The following is a 26,437-nucleotide window of genomic DNA, read 5'->3' on the forward strand; positions in this document are numbered from 1 at the left end:
CAATGCCCTACAAAAGGCCCTTTTAAGGGCTATTGGCAGTTTTTTTGTAGAATAAGGTTTTTTATTTTGGGGCGTTTTTTTGGGGGGGTTATAGAATAAGAATATTTTTTTTATTTTTGGTAATTTAGTTTATTTTTTGTAAGGGTAGGTTTTGTTATTTTTGTAATGGTAGTTGTGTGTGTAAATATTAGGGTTTTTTATTTTTTGTAAAGGCTAGGTTATTTTATTTGGTAATACTAGTTTTTTCTTTTGTTGTAATATTTTTTTCTTTTTTTTAAGTAATGTTAGATTTTTTTAGGTTTCCTTTTTTCTTTTCATTTTTTGAAAATATTTTTGAGGTTAAAACAAAACAGTACATAGTTGCTCCATATAACGGCCCTTAGGCAGTGAAAAAACAGAATACAGCAGTAAAAAAATTGTTGTTATACATAGCATTGAACAATTTGATTTCAGAGAGCATGAATTATAATATACAGTCTGACATCAAGATATAATACTGGTACAATGGGCTACACAATATTCTCATCTTCTAAAGCTGTATATGTGGTAAAGTAGAGCATAAAACAAACCTCAATTTTCCTATATGTGTCAGAGTATTAGTGCCCTATGAGATATATAACAGAGTACAAATATACGCCACTGATCGTAAACCGTGGCCTCTCTTGGACCACCAGGAATGTAAGTAAAACTGAAATGGGGAAGCTTTGGGGAAAGAACAAAAGGGGTCACTCTTCGACCCTAGTAGGTATCTTAGCTAGAGAATAACGATGTAGTCTGGACCCAATATATATTGCAAAGAAGAGGTCTATAGACAATAGGCTATTTTATGTCAGTTGAGTGATAAGCAGGTATGTATATAGAGACCTTATATAAAAACAAACTAGTAATGAACTCTCCAGTTAAATTAACTCTCCAGTTAAGTGTATAGAGCTGCTTTATGGTGGGTTAGAACTATAGAGCATGGAAATTTATGTGATATAGAGTCAGCCAGTTGCTATGCATCAACTAATCTTACAGTCATTTGATAATACAGCGAAGACTAGTATTGAACAACGTAAATTATAGCCATATAATAAGGAATTGTTATTAAGGGGTAGAAAATATCACAGACCCCTCTTAGATCTATATGGTCACTTCTTTAAATAACTACATACTTCTGGGGTAGTAAATATATCAAGGTAACTTTTGAGAATAGCTAAATAGGACCTCTTTGAGACTATAAGAACATAAAGAGATGAGGGAAAACATAACGTAACGCACAGTGAAGTATATCGTGGACGCTTAAACTATAGCCTAATATGTAACTGGATAATGCCTGAAGAGCTCTATGTACATAAGGACAGTTCCTAAATGCAAAAAAAGGATTGTACTGATCTCCATAAAAATAACATACCATACTGTAATAAACTCTAAAATTAGAATATAGTTATAACTTCAATATAAATCTAGAACTCAATTATGTAAATCTGATAGTAAGGCTGTGTTCTATCTTATGTTAGACAACCCTACCATGTGGTCATGGGCCCTATACCCCACGGCAAGATAGAATATGTGTTTAGGCATATACGGTACATACAGCATACTATCGGCTAGATTACGAGTTTTTCGTTATGAGGGGTGTGGTGCTAACTTGCACGTTATTGTCACCGCTCACTTTCCTACAGCGCTGGTATTACAGATTTTTACAAACCTGGTGTTAAAAGGCAAGAAGTGAGCGTAGAGCAAAATTGTGCTCCATACCGCACTCCAATACCAGCGCTGCTTAAGTCAGCGGTGAGCTGGTTGTACGTGCTCGTGCACGATTTCCCCATAGACATCAATGACATCAGCAAAAAAGCTGCGTAAAGCTCCGTAACGCAGCCCCATTTATTCCTATGGGGAAACTAAATTTATGTTTACACCTAACACCCTAACATGAACCCCGAGTCTAAACACCCCAAATCTTACACTTATTAACCCCTAATCTGCCGCTCTGGACATTGCCGCCACTATAACAAACATATCTGCTAAACCGCCGGCAAGTTTGTATTTATTTTTAACTAGGTAGAATAGTTACTAAATAGTTATTAACTATTTAATAACTAACTAGCTAAATAAATACAAATTGACCTGTAAAATAAAACCTAACCTGTCTTACACTAACACCTAACCTAACCCTACAATTAAATTCCCTAAATTAAATACAATTAACTAAATTCAATACAATTAGCTAAATTACAAAAAAAAAACACTAAATTACAGAAAATAAAAAACAAATTACAAGATCTTTAAACTTATTACACCTAATCTAATAGCCCTATAAAAATAAAAAAAGCCTACCCAAAATAAAAGAAAACCCTAGCCTAAACTAAACTACGAATAGCCCTTAAAAGGGCCTTTTGTGGGGCATTGCCCCAAAGAAATCAGCTCTTTTACCTGTCAAAAAAAATACAACCACCCCAACAGTAAAACCCACCACCCACACAACCAACCCCCCAAATAAAACCCTAACTAAAAAACCTAAGCTCCCCATTGCCCTGAAAAGGGCATTTGGATGGACATTGCCCTTAAAAGGGCATGTAGCTCTATTGCAGCCCAAACCCCTAATCTAAAAATAAAACCCACCCAATACACCCTTAAAAAATCCTAACACTAACCCCCGAAGATCCACTTACAGTTTTGAAGACCGGACATCCATCCTCAACGAAGCCGGGAGAAGTCTTCATCTAAGCGGCAAGAGTCCTCAACGAAGCCGGGAGAAGTAAAAATCCAAGCCGGCAGAAGTGGTCCTCCAGACGAGCAGAAGTCTTCAGTATTTCTAGCCTAAAACATGTCTTTTAGTATATACCAGTCATTATAGAAATGTACATTTTGGGTAGAAATATCTCTATATTTTGAACTGTCTACTTTAGCAGGTAGGGTTATGCAATATTGATATCTAGAGATACTTTACATTTGAATGAAATATAGTCCCTAGGATGTATTGAAACAGAGATTAAATATTAACAACATATATCTCAATAAGTTTATAACATTGGATTAGCATTAAACATTTTCCACCACTATTTTCCTGGAATCTATGCAGAAAAGAGAACAGAAACAAAGCCACATGAAAATACCTGCTTAGGGACATTATCATTCAATTAAGATATCAGGGATATAAGAAGGGGAAAATGCACAACTAAGGACTTATACAGAGTGCGCTACAAAACATGTGGTACGATCACTTTTCTTTACCCTTGAGTATTATTAGTGCAGTAACATAATGCAGTTAAGGCCAGTATTGCATATATGCTTGGGAGCTAAAATACCTTTACGTAAACAGATTTATGGCATATACATTTTTGTTTGAGATTTTAACCAAGCAGTGAAGAGTATCAAGCCTATGTTAAAGCAGATTGTGGAATGGTCGCAGGAATTAGGATGCCTTTTTACAGTCTCTGATATATCTCAAAAGTATATGGAGAAGCCGCAAACCAAAAGCAGAGTTCTACCAACTTAATGACTAAGGTCATAGAGTTTGTGAGTCCTGTAGTATTTATGCAGTCTGTTACACTAAGATAAAGACAAGAACTGCACCAAGTGGAATCCTCAAATTCCCCAAGCAGCGCATCGTAGCTGAGGAGGTGAACTGCCAGTTAACATTAGCCTATTCCAAGTCGCCAGTCAAGTATATTGCTTACCAACACCCACATCAGCAAGATTCTGCTAAGTTGAAGGGTCACACCACCACACTCCTGCGATTCCATGTATGTGCTAGCTGCATAGAGCGGGTCGTTCATTAACAGTCCTGAGAGGCTTCCCGGGTCAAAGGGTCGGTATAGGACATCATCAAGGCATCCCAGGACAGATGACCCAAGATGGTATGAGATATAGGGTCATCGGGGCACAAGAACTTCTCTGTTGCTTCTGGGTGGGCATCGTCACGCTGCCAATTGATTTAGAAGTAGCCTGGCCTTAGATCTGCAAATATAGATGTGTGGAGTCGACCCCTTTTCCCAGTAATATATGAGGAGTGACGCTAGGAAAGATTTTTACTGTAGTAATCTTGTTTGTCCTGAAGATTTGGCATTCTGTAGATTTTCTTCTGAAGCTGGCTGCGTAGCTCTTTGTTCCGGATCAGGGTGTATTATTAGTTTCATACCCCCAGTCACCTTCTCAAAGGCTTCATGGAGGCTTTTTTCAAGAGCTGTAAAATATTCCTTGAAGAGGTATATTATCTCCTGTTTCCAGGTGTCTAATGCCATCTTAGTTTTCACAGCAAAGATATCAAAATAAAAAAAAGTTATCAGTGTCTACGCACTGTGTACCCGGCTTGCAAATTTACCGGGGGGGTGTTGAGAGCCTCTCGATGAAGAGTCTGCCTTAGGCCTCAACGCTCCAGATTTGTTAGCAGCGGTGGGAATCCCAGAAAAAACATATTCATATCTGCTTGATCTGTAGAGTTTAGATATCAGGGTGAAGTAGTTGGATGGACTTCAAATTCACTGATAATAGGCAGATTATCAGAGATCCACTCAGAGTAAACAATATTGCTACCATTCAAGGTGCTGCCCAGAGACATGCCCCCTATTTTAACATTTTAATCAAACCCAGGCATGACCAAGTTTGTTCAAAATGTGGCCAAAAACAATAAAATAAAAAATTGAATTAAATAATTAGACATTAAAATAAATCATGGATGATGGACTGAAAGTGTCTAACAAGTAAAGTTATTAAAAAACAGGTTTTCACTAAATTTAAAAGGCTTCAAATTTGGAAATGGCTTATCACACTATAAACAACTTTACATGGGTTATTTTAACAATTTGAAGTAGTGTCCATTTTGTGTAATGTCCTTTTAAATACCAGTGCGGTTAAACCAGTGTCTGCTGGCTTGTGTACCATGATAAGAATATCTCCAAAGACAGGACAGTCTGTCCCATCAAAGTGACCCTGTGACAGCTGCCACAACAAACACAATCATTAATGAGATGTACAATAATGTAATGTATAATGGGACAAGCAATAATGTTATACCTTCATCATGCAATAGAGAAAAAACTACAAGTAGACAGTAAGGAATGCCATAATCTGTGTTCTGAAGCCTTTGCCCTTTATGTTGTAAGGTGGGTTGTGGTGCCCTCTGGTCTACGAGATAATAAGGTTCTTAGCTGTAAGTTTTTATAAGTATCTAACAGGGACAATAAATTCTAAACACTATTATCATGTATATGAAAGAGCACTATCTGAACATATTAAAATTATTTTTTGCATAATAGGAAGATAACGTTAAAACAGTTGATTTTCATTTTGAAATTAACATTAATGGCTAGATACTACTGGTGGACAGGGGCATAAATTCTCTCCTTTGTCTGCATGGCATCACGCACGGGCAGGGGCTGTCAAAGTGTCAATCTCACCAGTCGGAAAAGTCCAGGGAAATTGATATTGTGGAGAACAGGTGGAGAATAGGGTCGAGAAGCAGCGGTCTGATGACCATTGCTTCTTAAATCTCGACTGCAAACCTGCAGCTGATGGGGCTCACACCCCTTGATAAATCTTGGCCTAAGTGTATGACTGTTCCTTAAGGACTGATTGCTCACTGGTTGAAAGGAGAACACTACTATATTGGGAATCAGAGACTCGCCTCACAAGTAAAATATGTTTGTTTTGTTTCTCAGTACAATATCATTTAATAAAAAGAAAGAAAAAAAATAGTTACACTTCAAAATGCCTCCTTTTAGATACAACAATAAAACAATATATTTGTGTCCCTTTAATACTCCGGATGCCCTGACGACACAACTGCACATGACAATACAAAGTACTGTTAGACTACTATTGATCACTCACCTACTACCATAAGTGAGAGTCCAGTTCCCTACACAAAGATGAGACACTCATAACTAAAAAACTGGTCACCTAAGATCTAACAGGCACCAGTACTGCTCTGTACAGTTAGATGATGTCCAATTTTCCACTTATTGGGGGGGGGGGGGGGGATAAGGCTGATGACTTGTGTACCTCAAAGAGAATATTTATAACGGAACAAATCTGAAATACAGGGACAGTCTGTCCCTTTACACAGAGTGACGCTGTGACAGCTGTCCGCCTGGTATGAAGGGATTACCAGAACATGTAATATTATATCACGAACAGTATTGTCATAACTTCACTTACACAGTGACTAAGAGGGAGAAAGGAAATGGAATGTGAAAAGGTAGCATTACACAAGGGGAAAAGGGCAGCAAAAGAAGGGGAGGGGGTAGTGTGTACATGAGAGGCAATGTGAAGATTGGAGGGGGGGATTGAGAGAGCTGATTTGGATAAGAAGAACGTAGCAATTTGCATTATTATGAAGCAAGAATCTTTATGGTAATCTGATTTTATGTATCCTATTACTAGCAATATTCTCTAAATCCATAGAAAACCGAACAGTAAGATCCCATCTAACTCCAAAAATGACACAGTCATATCTTACAGATATGTTGTAGTAACAAATGTAGCACACACACACACACACACACATTACATATATATATATATATATATATACACACACACACACACATATATATATATATATATATACACACACACACACACATATATATATATATATATATACACACACACACACACATATATATATATATATATATACACACACACACACACATATATATATATATATATATACACACACACACACACATATATATATATATATATATACACACACACACACACATATATATATATATATATATACACACACACACACACATATATATATATATATATATACACACACACACACACATATATATATATATATATATTTATAGGAACAAAATACTAATGAATTCCAAATTAAAGTTTACTTATAATGTGAGAATTGTGTATATTTTCCAGATTCCATAGGAAAGAAAATATAAATCCCACATTTTCCTTTATTGTTTAGAGACAGCTTTATAAGTTCAGCTAATAAAAAGGACATTCTAATGCAAATAGTAACATGCTAATTTCACTATTAAAGTTTGTGGAGATTTTTGCAGATAAATCATCTAATGAGCCTTTCTAAATGATTGTGGTTGCCCCAATGTGTTTAACCCTGCAAAGAGGTTAAAGACATAGGTAAAGGCCCGCTAAGCTACACGTTTTGCACCTCCCAAGCAGGACACAGCTAGTTAGCCAATCAGCAACAGCCGTCACATAAATCTAACATTCAGTGGTCATTTTCTGCATGTTGTGAAATATATATTTTCTTGCATTTCTGATGAGAACAAGTAAAATATCCCTTTAAAATTATATTCTAAATAAGGCAAATGTTTACATCACACTTACAGATAGCAATATCCTGCTGTAAGGATAATAAGACATGTAAGACAATAGCACATTTAGGAATTATTGGTCATATCTCAACACCTAAATACTGAATATGGGTTGAAGGGACATTAAACACAAATTGTAAACTACATGATTAGGAAACGTTATATCAGATAATAATTTTGCAATGTGAACGGCAGCTTTATTTTATCAAATGAGAATGTTGTTTTATGTTTTTTCTTTTTACGGATTTCCCTGTCACCCAGAAAGAACCCCTGCTAACCAACAAGGCCGGATTGGTCTACCAGGACACCAGGAGATTTCCCGGTGACGTTTCCACCTCTAAACCAAAAGCCGTGCGTGCCAACTGACATCCTAGACAAGCTTTTGGTTTAGAGGTGGCAACATCACATCATTGGAGAAGAGCGCTGTGCAGTGGGCAGCTGGAGGCGATGAGTTAGCTATAAACTTGTGGCACACACATATATAGGGTGAGTTTCAAGTTATGACTGAAACTAATGTTTATTTTTATTGATGGTAAATCCTAGTGCTTGTTATATGCTTGGATTTACAATCACTTCAAGGTCACAAAGTATTTCCTTTTAAGTTTTACTTCCTAGACCATGTCACAGTCCTCCTTTGAATGTTTTCTAGTGTCCAGTCAAATTAGAATGTGAGACAGAGTGACACAGTGTTTTGAGTGCTTTCTCCAGATCACACTATGGATTATTATTTGCACACTGTGAAATGGAATCATGGATAAACTGGCTACCTGTATAACAACAATCTGTTTGTTTTATTCATTTCTATAATTTAATTCTGAAAAAAATATATTGGAGAAATGAGTCTCCCAGTAATCCCCTTGAGAAAAATGGGGCATGTACATTCTAAGGACTCAATGGAAAATGGGGCCGGTCTTCAGAAGTTTCCAGGGCTGCTTTTTATTCCCAGTCTGGCCCTGCTAACCAATCACAAACTAATACACAGATATAGCATGAACTCTGTTTGCACAGGTATAGTTAAAGAAAGAGACTGGGGTAGCCTGCTCTCTTCTCTTCCCTTAAATGGACACTGAACCCAGATTTTTTTTCTTTTGTGATTCAGATAGGGCATGACATTTTAAGCAACTTTCTAATTTACTTCTATTATCAATTTTTATTCATTCTCTTGGTATCTTTATTTGAAATGCAACAATGTAAGTTTAGATGCCGGCCCATTTTTGGTGAACAACCTGGGTTGTTCTTGCTGATTGGTGGATAAATCAATCCACATATAAATACGTGCTGTCTAGAGTTCTCAACAAAAAAAAGCTTAGATGCCTTCTTTTTTCAAATAAAGATAGCAAGAGAACAAAGAAAATTGATAATAGGAGTAAATTAGAAAGTTGCTTAAAATCACATGCCCTATCTGTATCATGAAAGTTACATTTTGACTAGACTGTCCCTTTAAGGTGGTTTAGCACTTATTCAACTTAGTAATAATTTATTTAAAAGGTATTTAAACAGACATATATTCCTTTCTATTCTCTATCTAATAGCTAGATACAACTATATATTCATGTATTTCAAATAATATTCACACCTAAACTACCTAGTATGCCCACTGCTATTGCAAAGAATGATTTTCCTATCATGATTCTTGATGCAAACCTGATAATCCACCTTTAAATAGCAAGTGAGTGCAGAGAAGTTTAGGGGGGAGGTAAACAAATGCTCGCATAAATTACATAAAAGGATTAATCCAAGCCTCCCTGGGAGAAAGTGTATATTACAGCAAAAGCCATCAAAATACTTCCAAACCACCCCCCTCCACTCTGCCCACAACCTACTTCTCTCCTCATCACTTATTACTTCCTCACACTCTCATCTGCATGACATTTCTAGAACTGCACCTGTCATATGAAACTCCTTGCCTCACTCAGTCAGTCTTGCCTCTAGTCTCAAAAACTTAAAATGTTTCTTAAAAACCTATCTGTTCAGGGATGCGTATAACTTACATAAAGATGGCTCTACTACTTATGTTCCCCTCTCCCTCAACTTCCCTATGTACTTCCTTTAGATTGTAAGCTCACAAGTCCACCTGTCCTGCTGATCATTTTTTTTTTCTTTTTAAAAAAGTGAATGCAAAAAATAAAAATGCAATCGTAAATAGTACATACATGAAACCTTATAAAGGATTACATGTTCTTATAAATAGGAGGAACCTACAAAAAGTTATGTATTCTAATTATACCGTGAAACCTTACTACTCTTGTAGTGCCCTTTAATCTAACAAGCCTATATATATGGTGTGACACATTAAACAAACCTGGAAGACACAAGGAGAAAAAAAAAAAAACCCTCTTCCGCCACAGCTAATAGTTCTGCCAATCTGCCCCTGACCCTTTTTAGGTATTACTATGTAGAAACTCTTCCCAGAAGAAAAGTATCGACTGGAATACAGATTCTCTTTCAGATTTTAAGTAGGAGTAATCTTCCAGTATCAAGAGCTCACTAATTTTTGAAAAAAATTAAATCTTTGTCCGGGACTAATGTTTTCTTCCAATTCCTCACTAGCATGGATTTCATGCCATATAATATATACATTATAAGTTTGGCTCTAAGTTTACATATACCTTTTATGGGCTTATTTAGTATTGCGGTAGATAGGTCTAGTTGTAGATCTTTTTTACCACTGATCTCTTGAATGCACTTAGAGATTGTTCCCCATGAGTCTTTGATCATGGGACAATCCCACCAAACATGTTTCATATTACCTACCATTCCACACCCTCTCCAACACTGAGGCATTGGGGTAAATGCTATGTAACCTGGCCGGAGTGGGGTATCATCTGGTGAGAATTTTATAATTTATTTGAAAATTAGAGGAAGATGATGAACTAGCTATCCTGGACACTATCTGTTGCCAGTCTATATCTTCTAATTGTACCCCTATCCCCTTTTCCCATTTTTGTATATAAATGTGATTTTTAATATCTTCTGATGTAATTAAAAGCTTATAGCTAAACGAGATATTATCTTTCATGGGATTTTCCGCCTGGCAAGCTTTTTCAAAGGTTGTAAGTTGTCTTACCTGCTGATTATTTTATGTAAAGATGGTTTACAGCTTACAGTGACTCAGGGGCAAGGTCCTCTACCCTGTCTTCTGATTATTGTACTCCATAACTGTATACTTAAAGGGACACTGAACCCAAATTTTTTTTATTTCATGATTCAGATAGAGCATGCAATTTTAAGCAACTTTATAATTTACTTCTATTATCAATTTTTCTTCGTTCTTTTGCTATCTTTATTTGAAAAAGAAGGCATCTAAGCTAAGGAGCCAGCAAATTTTTGGTTTAGAACCATGGACAGCAATTTTTTATTGGTGCTGTCCAATCAGCAAGGACAACTCAGGTTGTTCACCAAAAATGGGCCGGCATCTAAACTTACATTCTTGCTTTTCAAATAAACATACCAAGAGAATTAATAAAATTTGATAATAGGAGTAAATTAGAAAGTTGCTTAAAATTGCATGCTCTATCTAAATCACGAAAGAAAAAATTTGGGTTCAGTGTCCCTTTAATGATACAGCGCTGCATAGTATGTTGGCTCTTTATAAATAAATGATAATAATAATAATGAATGTATATTGCAATAATTAAACATTTTATGCGTTGTTGAAATTTCAAGTTCAATGCAAGAATTACCTGCAGCACCATGCGTAGCAATCAATGTGTTAAAGGGACATAACACTCAATAACATTTCAGTTTTGAATAGAAGCACTTTTGCCATACACATGTATAAGCAAAAATGCTTCCAGCAAAGGAAGAAATTAGACATTTTCCTATTCGGAGTGGACTTGTAAGATTTTTACCTCACTAATAAACTATGGTTATGTGTTTCCATCCCTGAAAACTCTTTAACAACTGGATCAGCATATGACCCGATTATTTTCATAAATTTAATGTCACCTCTGCCAGTCAGTCATGACCAGGATGATTTTACTCCGCTATCTCAAGGTCTTAAAGGGCCAGTAAACCTAAAAAATAATGTTATATAATTCTGCACATAGTGCAGAATTATATAACATTATATTAGTGCTAGTTTTTTATTACAAATATATCCGGTGATTTTTTATAAAAAGAAGAGGGTTTTCCAGACCCGCCCTCTGTGCTCTACTGAGCGGGTCTGGTTTTCCCTCAGAGCGCATCGGGCCAAAAACCCGAGGGCGGGTCTGGAAAACCCTCTTCTTTTTATAAAAAATCACCGGATATATTTGTAATAAAAAACTAGCGCTAATATAATGTTATATAATTCTGCACTATGTGCAGAATTATATAACATTATTTTTTAGGTTTACTGGCACTTTAAGACCACAGCTACTTAAAGGGACAGTATACTGTAAAATTGTTTTTCCCATTACTTTTTTACCAGCTGCAGAGTATAACATTTATGAGGATTGCTTTTTAAGTCTTGTTTGTGTATATGAAATAGCTTGTTTTGTGTTTTGAAGCCACAACCTAATAAATTGGAAATTAACATTTTATTACCTTATCTCTTTTATACACCACTGGGAGTGTAATTTCTTCTGCGGTCTGTCTTAACAAAGTTTATCTATAGCTTGAAACTCACCCTACAGAATACTCAACCATAAAGAACCAAAAATACATGACAGAAGAAAACCTAACTTAAACCTGAACTTTCCCTGGGCCTACTTGAGTTATCCCACATGTCCGGATAGCAACTGATCAGAATACACAAAATTTTTGCTTTTCCCTGCACCCTGTCACAACATAAAAATGAGGGTGGTTACATAACTTTCTATTTTGGGGCGCGATCCGATATAGATCGCAGTTTGCGGCGCAAGCGAGGGAACCGGCGTCGCCCGCAGTTTCCGCTCGCAACTCGAGCTATCCCATATAAGTCGCCGTCAGATGCTAACGTGGCGCAAGTCTCACAAACCAGCGATGTCCAGAAATCTGCGCAAGTACAAATTTCTGGCGTCGCCAGTGACTTGCGGCACGTTAGAAACTGCCGGCGCCTATAAAACCTGACTAAAGTCTAAAACACCCGCACTGTCTAACACGCCTCCTTAACATAGCCCGCACTGTCTAACACGCCTCCCTAACATAGCCCGCACTGTCTAACACGCCTCCCTAACATAGCCCGACACGTCTAACCCTCTATCCGCTATCCCCCCTCACTAGCCTAACCATAAAAAAGCTATTAACCCCTAAACCGCCGCTCCCGTACCCCGCTGCAACCTAATAAAGTTATTAACCCCTAAACCGCCGCTCCCGTACCCCGCCGCCAGCTATATTATATCTATAACCCCCTAAAGTGAGCCCCTAACACCGCCGCCATCTATATTAAAATTATTAACCCCTAATGTAAGCCCCATACACCGCCGCCATCTCTATTAAAATGATTAACCCCTAATTTAATCTACCTACCCCGCCGCCAGCTATATTATCTATATTAACCCTATGTATATTATAGTTAATATAGGTATTACATTATATATATTAACTATATTAACCCTAATTATATTAGGGTTAATATAGTTACTATAGTATTTATATTAACTATATTAACTCTATCTAACCCTAACACCCCTAACTAAATTTATATTAAATTAATCTAATTCATTTATAAACTAAAATATTCCTATTTAAATCTAAATACTTACCTATAAAATAAACACTAAGATAGCTACAATATAATTAATAATTACATTGTAGCTATGTTAGGGTTAATATTTATTTTACAGGTAAATTGTTAATTATTTTAACTAGGTATAATAGATATTAAATAGTTATTAACTATTTAATATCTACCTAGTTAAAATAATTACCCAATTACCTGTAAAATAAATCCTAACCTAAGTTACAAATACACCTACACTATCAATAAATTTAATAAACTACAAACATCTATCTAAAAATACAATTAAATTAACTAAACTAAATTACAAAAAAAAACAAACACTAAATTACAAAAAATAAAAAAAAGATTACAAGATTTTTAAGCTAATTACACCTATTCTAAGCCCCCTAATAAAATAATAAACCCCCAAAATAAAAAAAATTCCCTGCCCTATTCTAAATTAAACAAATTTCAAAGCTCTTTACCTTACCAGCCCTTAAAAGGGCCTTTTGTGGGGCATGCCCCAAAGAATTCAGCTCTTTTGCATACAACAAATACAATCCCCCCCCCCCATTACAACCCACCACCCACATACCCCTATTCTAAAACCACCCAAACCCCCCTTAAAAAAGCCTAACACTACCCCCCTGAAGATCTCCCTACCTTGTCTTCACCACACCGGGCCGAACTCCTGATCCGATCCAGGCGATGTCTTCCTCCAAGCGGCAAAGAAGAATTCTTCCTCCGGCGATGTCTTCCTCCAAGCGGCAAAGAAGAATTCTTCCTCCGGCGACGTCTTCCTCCAAGCGGCAGCAAAGTCTTCATTCTTCCGGCGGCATCTTCAATCTTCTTTCTTCGCTCCGCCGCCGCGGAGCATCCATCCCGGCCGACTGCTGTACTACGAATGAGGTACCTTTAAATGACGTCATCCAAGATGGCGTCCGCCGAATTCCGATTGGCTGATAGGATTCTATCAGCCAATCGGAATTAAGTTAGAAAAATCTGATTGGCTGATTGAATCAGCCAATCAGATTCAAGTTCAATCCGATTGGCTGATCCGAACAGCCAATCAGATTGAGCTCGCATTCTATTGGCTGATCGGAACAGCCAATAGAATGCGAGCTCAATCTGATTGGCTGTTCGGATCAGCCAATCGGATTGAACTTGAATCTGATTGGCTGATTCAATCAGCCAATCAGATTTTTCTAACTTAATTCCGATTGGCTGATAGAATCCTATCAGCCAATCGGAATTCGGCGGACGCCATCTTGGATGACGTCATTTAAAGGTACCTCATTCGTAGTACAGCAGTCGGCCGGGATGGATGCTCCGCGGCGGCGGAGCGAAGAAAGAAGATTGAAGATGCCGCCGGAAGAATGAAGACTTTGCTGCCGCTTGGAGGAAGACGTCGCCGGAGGAAGAATTCTTCTTTGCCGCTTGGAGGAAGACATCGCCGGAGGAAGAATTCTTCTTTGCCGCTTGGAGGAAGACATCGCCTGGATCGGATCAGGAGTTCGGCCCGGTGTGGTGAAGACAAGGTAGGGAGATCTTCAGGGGGGTAGTGTTAGGCTTTTTTAAGGGGGGTTTGGGTGGTTTTAGAATAGGGGTATGTGGGTGGTGGGTTGTAATGGGGGGGGGATTGTATTTGTTGTATGCAAAAGAGCTGAATTCTTTGGGGCATGCCCCACAAAAGGCCCTTTTAAGGGCTGGTAAGGTAAAGAGCTTTGAAATTTGTTTAATTTAGAATAGGGCAGGGAATTTTTTTTATTTTGGGGGTTTATTATTTTATTAGGGGGCTTAGAATAGGTGTAATTAGCTTAAAAATCTTGTAATCTTTTTTTTATTTTTTGTAATTTAGTGTTTGTTTTTTTTTGTAATTTAGTTTAGTTAATTTAATTGTATTTTTAGATAGATGTTTGTAGTTTATTAAATTTATTGATAGTGTAGGTGTATTTGTAACTTAGGTTAGGATTTATTTATTTTAACTAGGTAGATATTAAATAGTTAATAACTATTTAATATCTATTATACCTAGTTAAAATAATTAACAATTTACCTGTAAAATAAATATTAACCCTAACATAGCTACAATGTAATTATTAATTATATTGTAGCTATCTTAGTGTTTATTTTATAGGTAAGTATTTAGATTTAAATAGGAATATTTTAGTTTATAAATGAATTAGATTAATTTAATATAAATTTAGTTAGGGGTGTTAGGGTTAGATAGAGTTAATATAGTTAATATAAATACTATAGTAACTATATTAACCCTAATATAATTAGGGTTAATATAGTTAATATATATAATGTAATACCTATATTAACTATAATATACTTAGGGTTAATATAGATAATATAGCTAGGGGGTAGGTAGATTAAATAAGGGATTAATCATTTTAATAGAGATGGCGGTGGTGTAAGTGGCTTACATTAGGGGTTAATAATATTAATATAGCTGGCGGCGGTATAGGGGGATTAGATTAGGGGTTAATAATTTTTATATAGGTGGCGGCGGTGTAAGGGGTCAGATTAGGGGATAGATAAGGTAGATGGCGGTGGTTTTAGGGGCTCACAGTAGGGGGTTAGTTTATGTAGATGGCGGCGGGGTCCGGGAGCGGCGGTTTAGGGGTTAATAACTTTATTAGGGATTTCGGGGGGGGGGATCGCGGTTGACAGGTAGATAGACATTGCGCATGCGTTAGGTGTTAGGTTTATTTTAGAAGATCGCGGTTGACAGGGAGATAGACATTGCGCATGCGTTAGGTGTTAGGTTTATTTTAGCAGCCAGTTTAGGAAGTTACGGGGCTCCAATAGTCAGCGTAAGGCTTCTTACGGCTGCTTTTTGTGGCGAGGTGAAAATGGAGTAAGTTTTCTCCATTTTCGCCACGTAAGTCCTTACGCTGCATATTGGATACCAAACTGCGCGGGTTTGGTATACCTGCCTATGGCCCAAAAAACTACGGGCGACGGCAGAAATATACGGGCGTAACTTCTAGGTTACGCCGTATATGTGATACCAAACCCGCGCAAATATTGGCGTCGCCGGATTTTGCGGGCACCGATTTATATCGGATCGACCCCCTGATTTATAAGATTACACTTTTTTTTTTTTTTTACAGTTTTAACCCTATCTGAAGCTCTTTTAGTTATATGATAAATGTAAGTTTTGAGATGAACTGAAAACAAACAAGTAGTTAAACTGGGTTGCGGCTATAAGATATTATGGGATGTTAACTGGAGTTTAAAAAATGACACTGTACTGTAGTTTTCTTTAATGTGTTCCCAGTGACTTTATAGCTTAGCTGCATAGTATTAAATTGCTAAAAATTGTCCCTTTAGGTTTATTCTTGCAATTGAAATATTTGCTTTTTTCCATATAATGAAAAATATTTAAAAGGTATTTGGCCTTTGTGTAGAGAGTGGGATAAGATAACCAAGTCTGCTCTTCCTGCAGACACAGTCTATTTGAATGGGCATGTTCTTGAGAACAATAGATGGTGATTTCAACAAGCAAAAACAGATATTTTAAATACATACACAAGTAAACAAACAAGTAATATGATGTAATGTTTAAAGTGATGGTAAATGCTTTAAAAATGTTTTACATGTTTGTAAAGTTTAAGAATCAGAGGTAACCCTTACACTATGTCTCCCGATTTTACTGTAACTGCACACTTACGGTGAAATGCTGGAGTCTAGCAGCAGAGCGAGAGGAATGTGATTTATATACTTATAATGCAGTAACATTAAACCGTAGTCTATACACATTAAAAATTAAGCCCAATTGGATATTATTAAAAAGGTACATGAGCAGAGAGAAATAGATATTAATAGATTGATTGGTAGCAGTAAAAAGAAAACAATTAGAAATGGAGGGGGAGAGAGATATGATAGGTGAAGAGAAAAGAAGAAAGAAAATAAAGACTGGAACCAGGATACAAACGAGAAAAAGAAAAAAGAATGCTGAAGGAAAAAAATAGATGGGGAAAAAAAGTAGAGTGAGCCAGTTGAAAATGGGAAAGAATGGCATACAAATGTGATCATAGTTCAATGAATGGGTTAAGAATGAGGCAGAGGAGGGAGTGATAAGGGATGAGGGAGGAGAGGAAGGAGACAGATAAATGAAGGGACACTCAGAGAGCATATTTCTTGTGTAATGAGGTTTCCTGACATAATGTCTTTGCAGGACCGTGCTGTCAGGATGCCTCAGGCTTCGGCCTGTGATCTGTCTGCCTGTGACAGGTCACTAATCACTGCTCACATACTGTCACCTACAAAGCCCCAATACCATCTAACAAGCAAAAGAGTCTATTGTCTCCCACAAGATAACACAATAACAGAAACAGCAATGTCTTATCAGGTAATAGAGAGATCACATCCCAATCATATATATTATGTGACAAATTAGGGTTTAAACTTTTTGTGAATACCCTAAAGTGCACTAGCTTGGTATTTATATTGCATACGTGGAGGTACAGGACTCCTGAATCATTATAGATTGTTAAATTAATTATTGGTATCATATTTTATTGCAACCCTTTTAACACTATGGTTCTATAAAACAATAAAGCTTCCAGTACATATAAAAATTTTCAAGGGACTTTAAACTGCTGTGCACAACTGCAAAAGAATAGTAACTAATAACTATAGTATTGCATTTTATCTTGTTCTTGCAAGCTCTTTTCAAATCAGTGCTCTTTTTTTTTTTTTTAAAGGGACATTAAAGGAACAGTTTACTCAAAAAATGTCTCCCCTTTAATTTGTTCCCAATGATCCACTTTACCTGCTGGAGTGTATTACATTGTTTACAAGTATTTCCATTACCCTTATATTGGCATTTGAAATAGTTTATTTAGCCTGTGGTATCCCCACCAATCCTGAAAGTTTTTGGCCTCAAGGCCATGCTGTGTTAACACAGCCAGTAGAAGAAATTACACTCCCAGTGGGTTATAGAAGAGATAAGGTAATACATTTTTAATTTCCCATTGTTCTCTCCAAGTATTGGTGATTGGTTTATGGACAGATATAACATAATAACGCCGGTATATGTACACAATGTGATATAGTAATGAGATGTGATTATATCTACAAGCTCAACTTATTTCATTAGGTTGTGGCCTCAAAACACAAAATCAGCTAATTCATATACACAAATAAGCCTTAAAAAACAAATCTCATACACTTTATGGTTAAAAAAAGTAATTGGAAACACATTAAAGGACCAGTCAACACAGTAGATTTGCATAAGCAACAAATGCAAGATAACAAGACAATACAATAGCATTTACTCTGAATTTCAAATGAGTAGTAGATTTTTTTCTAACACATTTCAAAGTTATGTCTATTTCCACTCCCCCTGTACCATGTGACAGCCATCAGCCAATCACAAATGCATATACGTATAGTCTGTGATTTCTTGCACATGCTCAGTAGGAGCTGGTGACTCAAAAAGTGTAAATATAAAAGACTGTGCACATTTATTTTAATGGAAGTAAATTGGAAAGTTGTTTACAATAACATGCTGTATCTAAATCATGAAAAGGTAATTTGACCTGAGTGTCCCTTTAAGGGAAAAACAATTTTATAGTATATTGTCCCTTTAAATACTGTGAGATGGTAATATAAAATGATAAACCTTATATATATATATATATATATATATATAAAAGCACACTATAGTGACCTATTTATATTTGTCCACAACAGAGAATGTAACCTAAGTTACAACATGGCAGCACCCATTGCTTTATAGACACTAAAACACTACACTTATTTTGTTGATATTTAAACAGCTACATGTTATTCTCAGACCAATGAATGCATTATTCTATCTAGTATTTGTTTAAGCTATTAAAGGGACATTAAACACTAAAGGTGCCAGATACTGAAGTTCCTCCTTTTCACACTGGGCTCAGCCATCTTGTAGCTCAAGTATTATCACAGTTTGTGACAGAAGCAGTGCACATTCACAGATCAATAATACTAGTAGCCACTTTTGCTACAGCTGTATCAGTTGCTTGGAGTTGGTGTGCATGATGTTAGCTTTTTTGCAATTTTTACACAGTTTTACAATTACACAAAGTATATTTTTAAAAGCACTCAATAATAATACCGTATATAGCAATATATATTATATATGAAGAGGCAGAGCTTCAGCATCTGGCACCTTTAAGCTGTTAAAACAGGAAAACTGGTTTGAAAAGAGCTTCAGGAACAAGATGAAATGCAGTATTGCACTAACTTACGGCTAGATTTAGAGTTTTGTTGGTAACGACCCGCGTAGCTAACGCTGGCTTTTTTCTGTCCGCACCATAAAAATAACTCTGGTATTGAGAGTCCACATAAAGGCTGCGTTAGGCTCCAAAAAAGGAGCGTAGAGCATATTTAACGCAACTGCAACTCTCGATACCAGAGTTGCTTACGGACGCGGCCAGCCTCAAAAACGTGCTTGTGCACGATTCCCCCATAGGAAACAATGGGGCTGTTTGAGCTGAAAAAAAACCTAACACCTGCAAAAAAGCCACAATCAGCTCCTAACGCAGCCCCATTGTTTGCTATGGGGAAACACTTCCTACGTCTGCACCTAACACTCTAACATGTACCCCGAGTCTAAACACCCCTAACCTTACACTTATTAACCCCTATTCTGCCGCCCCCGCTATTGCTGACCCCTGCATATTATTATTAACTCCTAATCTGCCGCTCCGTAAACCGCCGCTACTTACATTATCCCTATGTACCCCTAATCTGCTGCCCCTAACACCGCCGACCCCTATATTATATTTATTAACCCCTAATCTGCCCCCCTCAACGTCGCCTCCACCTGCCTACACTTATTAACCCCTAATCTGCCGAGCGGACCGCACCGCTACTATAATAAAGTTATTAACCCCTAATCCGCCTCACTAACCTTATAATAAATAGTATTAACCCCTAATCTGCCCTCCCTAACATCGCCGACACCTAACTTCAATTATTAACCCCTAATCTGCCGACTGGAGCTCACCGCTATTCTAATAAATGTATTAACCCCTAAAGCTAAGTCTAACCCTAACACTAACACCCCCCTAAATTAAAAATAATTTTAATCTAACGAAATTAATTATCTCTTATTAAATAAATTATTCCTATTTAAAGCTAAATACTTACCTGTAAAATAAATCCTAATATAGCTACAATATAAATTATAATTATATTATAGCTATTTTAGGATTAATATTTATTTTACAGGTAACTTTGTAATTATTTTAACCAGGTAAAGGCTGCGTTAGGCTACAAAAAAGGAGCGTAGAGCATATTTAACGCAACTGCAACTCTCGATACCAGAGTTGCTTACGGACGCGGCCAGCCTCAAAAACGTGCTTGTGCACGATTCCCCCGTAGGAAACAATGGGGCTGTTTGAGCTGAAAAAACCCCTAACACCTGCAAAAAAGCCGCGTTCAGCTCCTAACGCAGCCCCATTGTTTGCTATGGGGAAACACTTCCTACGTCTGCACCTAACACTCTAACATGTACCCCGAGTCTAAACACCCCTAACCTTACACTTATTAACCCCTATTCTGCCGCCCCCGCTATTGCTGACCCCTGCATATTATTATTAACTCCTAATCTGCTGCTCCGTAAACCGCCGCTACTTACATTATCCCTATGTACCCCTAATCTGCTGCCCCTAACACCGCCGACCCCTATATTATATTTATTAACCCCTAATCTGCCCCCCTCAACGTCGCCTCCACCTGCCTACACTTATTAACCCCTAATCTGCCGAGCGGACCGCACCGCTACTATAATAAAGTTATTAACCCCTAATCCGCCTCACTAACCCTATAATAAATAGTATTAACCCCTAATCTGCCCTCCCTAACATCGCCGACACCTAACTTCAATTATTAACCCCTAATCTGCCGACTGGAGATCACCGCTATTCTAATAAATGTATTAACCCGTAAAGCTAAGTCTAACCCTAACACTAACACCCCCCTAAGTTAAATATAATTTTAATCTAACAAAATTAATTATCTCTTATTAAATAAATTATTCCTATTTAAAGCTAAATACTTACCTGTAAAATAAATCCTAATATAGCTACAATATAAATTATAATTATATTATAGCTATTTTAGGATTAATATTTATTTTACAGGTAACTTTGTAATTATTTTAACCAGGTACAATAGCTATTAAATAGTTAATAACTATTTAATAGTTACCTAGTTAAAATAATTACAAAATTACCTGTAAAATAAATCCTAACCTAAGTTACAATTAAACCTAACACTATACTATCATTAAATTAATTAAATAAAATACCTACAATTACCTACAATTAAACCTAACACTACACTATCAATACATTAATTAAATACAATACCTAAAAATAACTACAATGAAATAAACTAACTAAAGTACAAAAAATAAAAAAGAACTAAGTTACAAAAAATAAAAAAATATTTACAAACATAAGAAAAATCTTACAACAATTTTAAACTAATTACACCTACTCTAAGCCCCCTAATAAAATAACAAAGCCCCCCAAAATAAAAAATGCCCTACCCTATTCTAAATTACTAAAGTTCAAAGCTCTTTTACCTTACCAGCCCTGAACAGGGCCCTTTGCGGGGCATGCCCCAAAGAATTCAGCTCTTTTGCCTGTAAAAAAAAACATACAATACCCCCCCCAACATTACAACCCACCACCCACATACCCCTAATCTAACCCAAACCCCCCTTAAATAAACCTAACACTAAGCCCCTGAAGATCTTCCTACCTTGTCTTCACCTCACCGGGTATCACACCGATCCGTCCTGGCTCCGATATCTTCATCCAACCCAAGAGGGGGCTAGACATCCATCATCCGATGGCTGAAGAAGTCCAGAAGAGGGTCCAAAGTCTTCATCCTATCCGGGAAGAAGAGTAGATCCGGACCGGCAACCATCTTCTTCCAAGCGGCATCTTCTATCTTCATCCGATGAGGACCGGCTCCATCCTGAAGACATCCACCGCGGACCCATCTTCATCCGGCGACGTCCAACTGAAGAATGACGGTTCCTTTAAGGGACGTCATCCAAGATGGCGTCCCTCGAATTCCGATTGGCTGATAGGATTCTATCAGCCAATCGGAATTAAGGTAGGAATATTCTGATTGGCTGATGGAATCAGCCAATCAGAATCAAGTTCAATCCGATTGGCTGATCCAATCAGCCAATCAGATTGAGCTTGCATTCTATTGGCTGTTCCGATCAGCCAATAGAATGCAAGCTCAATCTGATTGGCTGATTGGATCAGTCAATCGGATTGATCTTGATTCTGATTGGCTGATTCCATCAGCCAATCAGAATATTCCTACCTTAATTAACCCCTCTTGGGTTGGATGAAGATATCGGACCCAGGACGGATCGGTGTGATACCCGGTGAGGTGAAGACAAGGTAGGAAGATCTTCAGGGGCTTAGGTGTTAGGTTTATTTAAGGGGGGTTTGGGTTAGATTAGGGGTATGTGGGTGGTGGGTTGTAATGTTGGGGGGGGGGGGTATTGTATGTTTTTTTTTACAGGTAAAAGAGCTGAATTCTTTGGGGCATGCCCCGCAAAGGGCCCTGTTCAGGGCTGGTAAGGTAAAAGAGCTTTGAACTTTAGTAATTTAGAATAGGGTAGGGCATTTTTTATTTTGGGGGGCTTTGTTATTTTATTAGGGGGCTTAGAGTAGGTGTAATTAGTTTAAAATTGTTGTAAGATTTTTCTTATGTTTGTAAATATTTTTTTATTTTTTGTAACTTAGTTCTTTTTTATTTTTTGTACTTTAGTTAGTTTATTTCATTGTAGTTATTTTTAGGTATTGTATTTAATTAATGTATTGATAGTGTAGTGTTAGGTTTAATTGTAGGTAATTGTAGGTATTTTATTTAATTAATTTAATGATAGTATAGTGTTAGGTTTAATTGTAACTTAGGTTAGGATTTATTTTACAGGTAATTTTGTAATTATTTTAACTATTTTAGCTATTAAATAGTTCTTAAAGGGACAGTCTAGTCCAAAAAAAACTTTTATTTTTCAAATAGGGCATGTGATTTTAAAGAACTTTCCAATTTACTTTTATCAACAATTTTGCTGTGTTCTCTTGGTATTCTAGTTGAGAGCAAACCTAGGAAGGCTCATATGATAATTTCTAAGCCCTTGAAGGCCGCCTCTAATCACATGCTTTTGTATTTGCTTTTCACAACAGGGGAGAGTAGTTCAAGTAAACCATATAGATTACATTGTGAGCACGCCCGTGGATTGTGGCAGACACTGCACTAATTGGCTAAAATGCAACTATATGCAAAATAACTAAAAGTCATGTGATTAGGGGTGGTCAGAAGATGCTTAGATACAAGATAGTCGCAGCAGTAAAAAGTGTATTAATATAACAGTGTTGGTTATGCAAAACTGGGGAATGGGTAATAAAGGGATTATCTATCTTTTTAAACAACAAAAATTCTGGTGTTGACTGTCCCTTTAACTATTTAATAGCTATTGTACCTGGTTAAAATAAATACAAAGTTACCTGTAAAATAAATATCCTAAAATAGCTATAATATAATTATAATTTATATTGTAGCTATATTAGGATTTATTTTACAGGTAAGTATTTAGCTTTAAATAGGAATAATTTATTTAATAAGAGTTAATTTATTTCGTTAGATTTAAATTATATTTAAGTTAGGGCGGTGTTAGTGTTAGGGTTAGACTTAGCTTTAGGGGTTAATACATTTATTAGAATAGCGGTGAGCTCCAGTCGGCAGATTAGGGGTTAATGTTTGAAGTTAGGTGTCGGCGATGTTAGGGAGGGCAGATTAGGGGTTAATACTATTTATTATAGGGTTAGTGAGGCGGATTAGGGGTTAATAACTTTATTATGATAGCGGTGCGGTCCGCTCGGCAGATTAGGGGTTAATAAGTGTAGGCAGGTGGAGGCGACGTTGTGGGGGACAGATTAGGGGTTAATAAATATAATACAGGGGTCGGCGGTGTTAGGGGCAGCAGATTAGGGGTACATAGCTATAATGTAGGTGGCGGCTCTTTGCGGTCGGCAGATTAGGGGTTAATTATTGTAGGTAGCTGGCTGCGACATTGTGGGGGGCAGGTTAGGGGTTAATAAATATAATATAGGGGTCGGCGGTGTTAGGGGCAGCAGATTAGGGGTACATAAGTATAACGTAGGTGGCGGTCGGCAGATTAGGGGTTAAAAAAATTAAATCGAGTTGCGGCGATGTGGGGGGGCCTCGGTTTAGGGGTACATAGGTAGTTTATGGGTGTTAGTGTACTTTAGAGTACAGTAGTCAAGAGTTTTATGAACCGGCGTTAGCCCAGAAAACTCTTAACTACTGACTTTTTTCTGCGGCTGGAGTTTTGTCGTTAGAATTCTAACGCTCACTTCAGACACGACTCTAAATACCGGAGTTAGAAAGATCCCATTGAAAAGATAGGATACGCAATTGACGTAAGGGGATCTGCGGTATGGAAAAGTCGCGGCTGAAAAGTGAGCGTTAGACCCTTTTTTGAGTGACTCCAAATACCGGAGGTAGCCTAAAACCAGCGTTAGGAGCCTCTAACGCTGGTTTTCACGGCTAACGCCAAACTCCAAATCTAGGCCATAGTGAGTAGTTACTATCCATTTCTAGCTGCGCACAGCAGTTTAATGCCCCTTTCATAAGAACAAGAGGTCACTGTGTGTAAAAAAAGTCGAAAATATCTGTGTAAATGTGGGTGTATGTGTGCGCACATATAAAGTTTGCCCACATATATTACAAATTAAATTAAAGGGACATGAAACCCTTAGAAATTACAATATACAATCATTTATTTTGCTTGCTCTTTTAAAATACTTTAAATACTTTCATTTTTTGTGTTTAACACCTCTTCTACATTAGTATTATTATCGGTTATTTGTAGAGTGCCAACAGAGTCCGCAGCGCTATACACATCCCTAGAGAGCCAAAAAACAATTATTTAACTTCAGTTTCCTTCAAAATACGGCAAATTAGTTAAACCAGCTTCATGCCGCACAGTGTTTGGTTAGAGCAATGAACTCATTTCATTTACAGCTAACCCTAATTGGCCACAATTAAAGGGAAATGAAACCCCAATTTTTTTCTTTTATGATTCAGATAGAAAATACAATTTTAAACAAAATTCCAAATTAATTCTATTATCTAATTTGTTTCATTCTTTAGCTATCCTTTGTTGAAGAATTAACAATGCACATGGGTGAGCCAATCACACGAGGCATTTATGTGCAGCCACCAATCAGCAGTTACTGAGCATTTTTAGATATGATTTTAAACAAAGGATATCAAGAGAATTAAGCAAATTAGATAATAGAAGTAAATTGCAAAGTTGTTTTAAGATCGCATCCTCTTTCTAAATCATGAAAGAAAAAATGTGGGTTTTATGTCCCTTTAAAGGGACATAAAACAAGTTGGGATAGAGACAAAATATAATAATATGTACTTTAATTACTTTACCTGCAAATGTATACTGCAGTGCCTCATCATTAACCCTTTCTTTTTAGTTTCTGAATTGTAAAGCTCTAACTCCCCCACACATTTCCTTCTATGGCTGCATCTATATCTATTGTTGTTTTGGTAGAATGCAAAAGTGCATAGGGATTATCTGCTGGAGCATGCCTAGAAGCTGGGAACTCTGTTGAAATACAATGCCTGTGTCTAAACACTGATAAGGGTGGTGGAGTTGGTTGCTCCAGGCAGCTTAGCTATGTAATTCATGCTGAAAGATACCTTATTTGTTTTAAGCGTTCACCGCCCTGAGCTCCTCAGGCAGCCCACGGCAGAACACTATTTTGCTGTGAGGTGACGTTTCTTCCTCTTAGCCAATAGTTGTGTGGGCAAGCTGGCGCAAGCAACCTCCTAAATTATTAGTATATGCGTAAACACAGTTCCCAAGGGGGGGGGGGGGGGGGTTCTGGACAATCACAGAGTCACTAAAGTTGAAATGAACCCTTTATTTTTTATACCCAATGTAAACAGTTACATGAAATTACCACCTAAATTACGAGAAAACAGACACCCTAGTGCCCACTAGGAAAAACAGGTCTAAAAAGGACAAAAGCAAGGGGACTATAATAGTCAGTAAACAAGTCCCAGCAGCAGTGTACACTCAATCTTTATTAGTGGGATTTAAAGAAATAGTATCTTGTGGCAAATGTCCAACAATTACTAAGCTGACATATATTGCTCCTTCAAAATACAAATAGTTGACAGAATCCATCTGTCTTTCCTACCTTTCTTATCTTGTACTCCTCCTCTTTCTTGGCCTATTTCTTCATTCTTTTTTCATAATCTTAAAAAAACATTTGTTGTACCTCTGTGCACCCCTGGACCACATAAATTTTAGCATCCAGGGTTCCGTTTTTGAAATTATGTGGAGTTCAGCTGTAGAACCGACATCTAATATATATATATATATATATATATATATATATATATATATATATATATATATATATATATATATATATAT

The 26,437-nt window shown here is 36.9% G+C and overlaps 1 protein-coding gene across 2 annotated transcripts in view; it reads left to right on the forward strand.

Annotated features, from left to right (window-relative positions):
* Nucleotides 1-6,169: 6,169 nt before the first annotated feature.
* PNMT (phenylethanolamine N-methyltransferase) overlaps nucleotides 6,170-26,437 on the forward strand; it is a 41,468-nt gene continuing 21,200 nt past the window's right edge. The window contains exons 1-2 of one of the 2 annotated variants that reach the window (XM_053693963.1): nucleotides 6,170-6,336; nucleotides 7,557-7,781. The gene's annotated coding sequence lies outside the window, so the exon portion shown is untranslated. Of the gene's footprint in view, nucleotides 6,337-7,544; nucleotides 7,782-26,437 lie in introns of those variants that run through there. The other variant, XM_053693972.1, reaches the window with a different exon arrangement.

This window comes from Bombina bombina, chromosome 1 (assembly GCF_027579735.1).
Source record: "Bombina bombina isolate aBomBom1 chromosome 1, aBomBom1.pri, whole genome shotgun sequence".
NCBI classification, from domain to species: domain Eukaryota; kingdom Metazoa; phylum Chordata; class Amphibia; order Anura; family Bombinatoridae; genus Bombina; species Bombina bombina.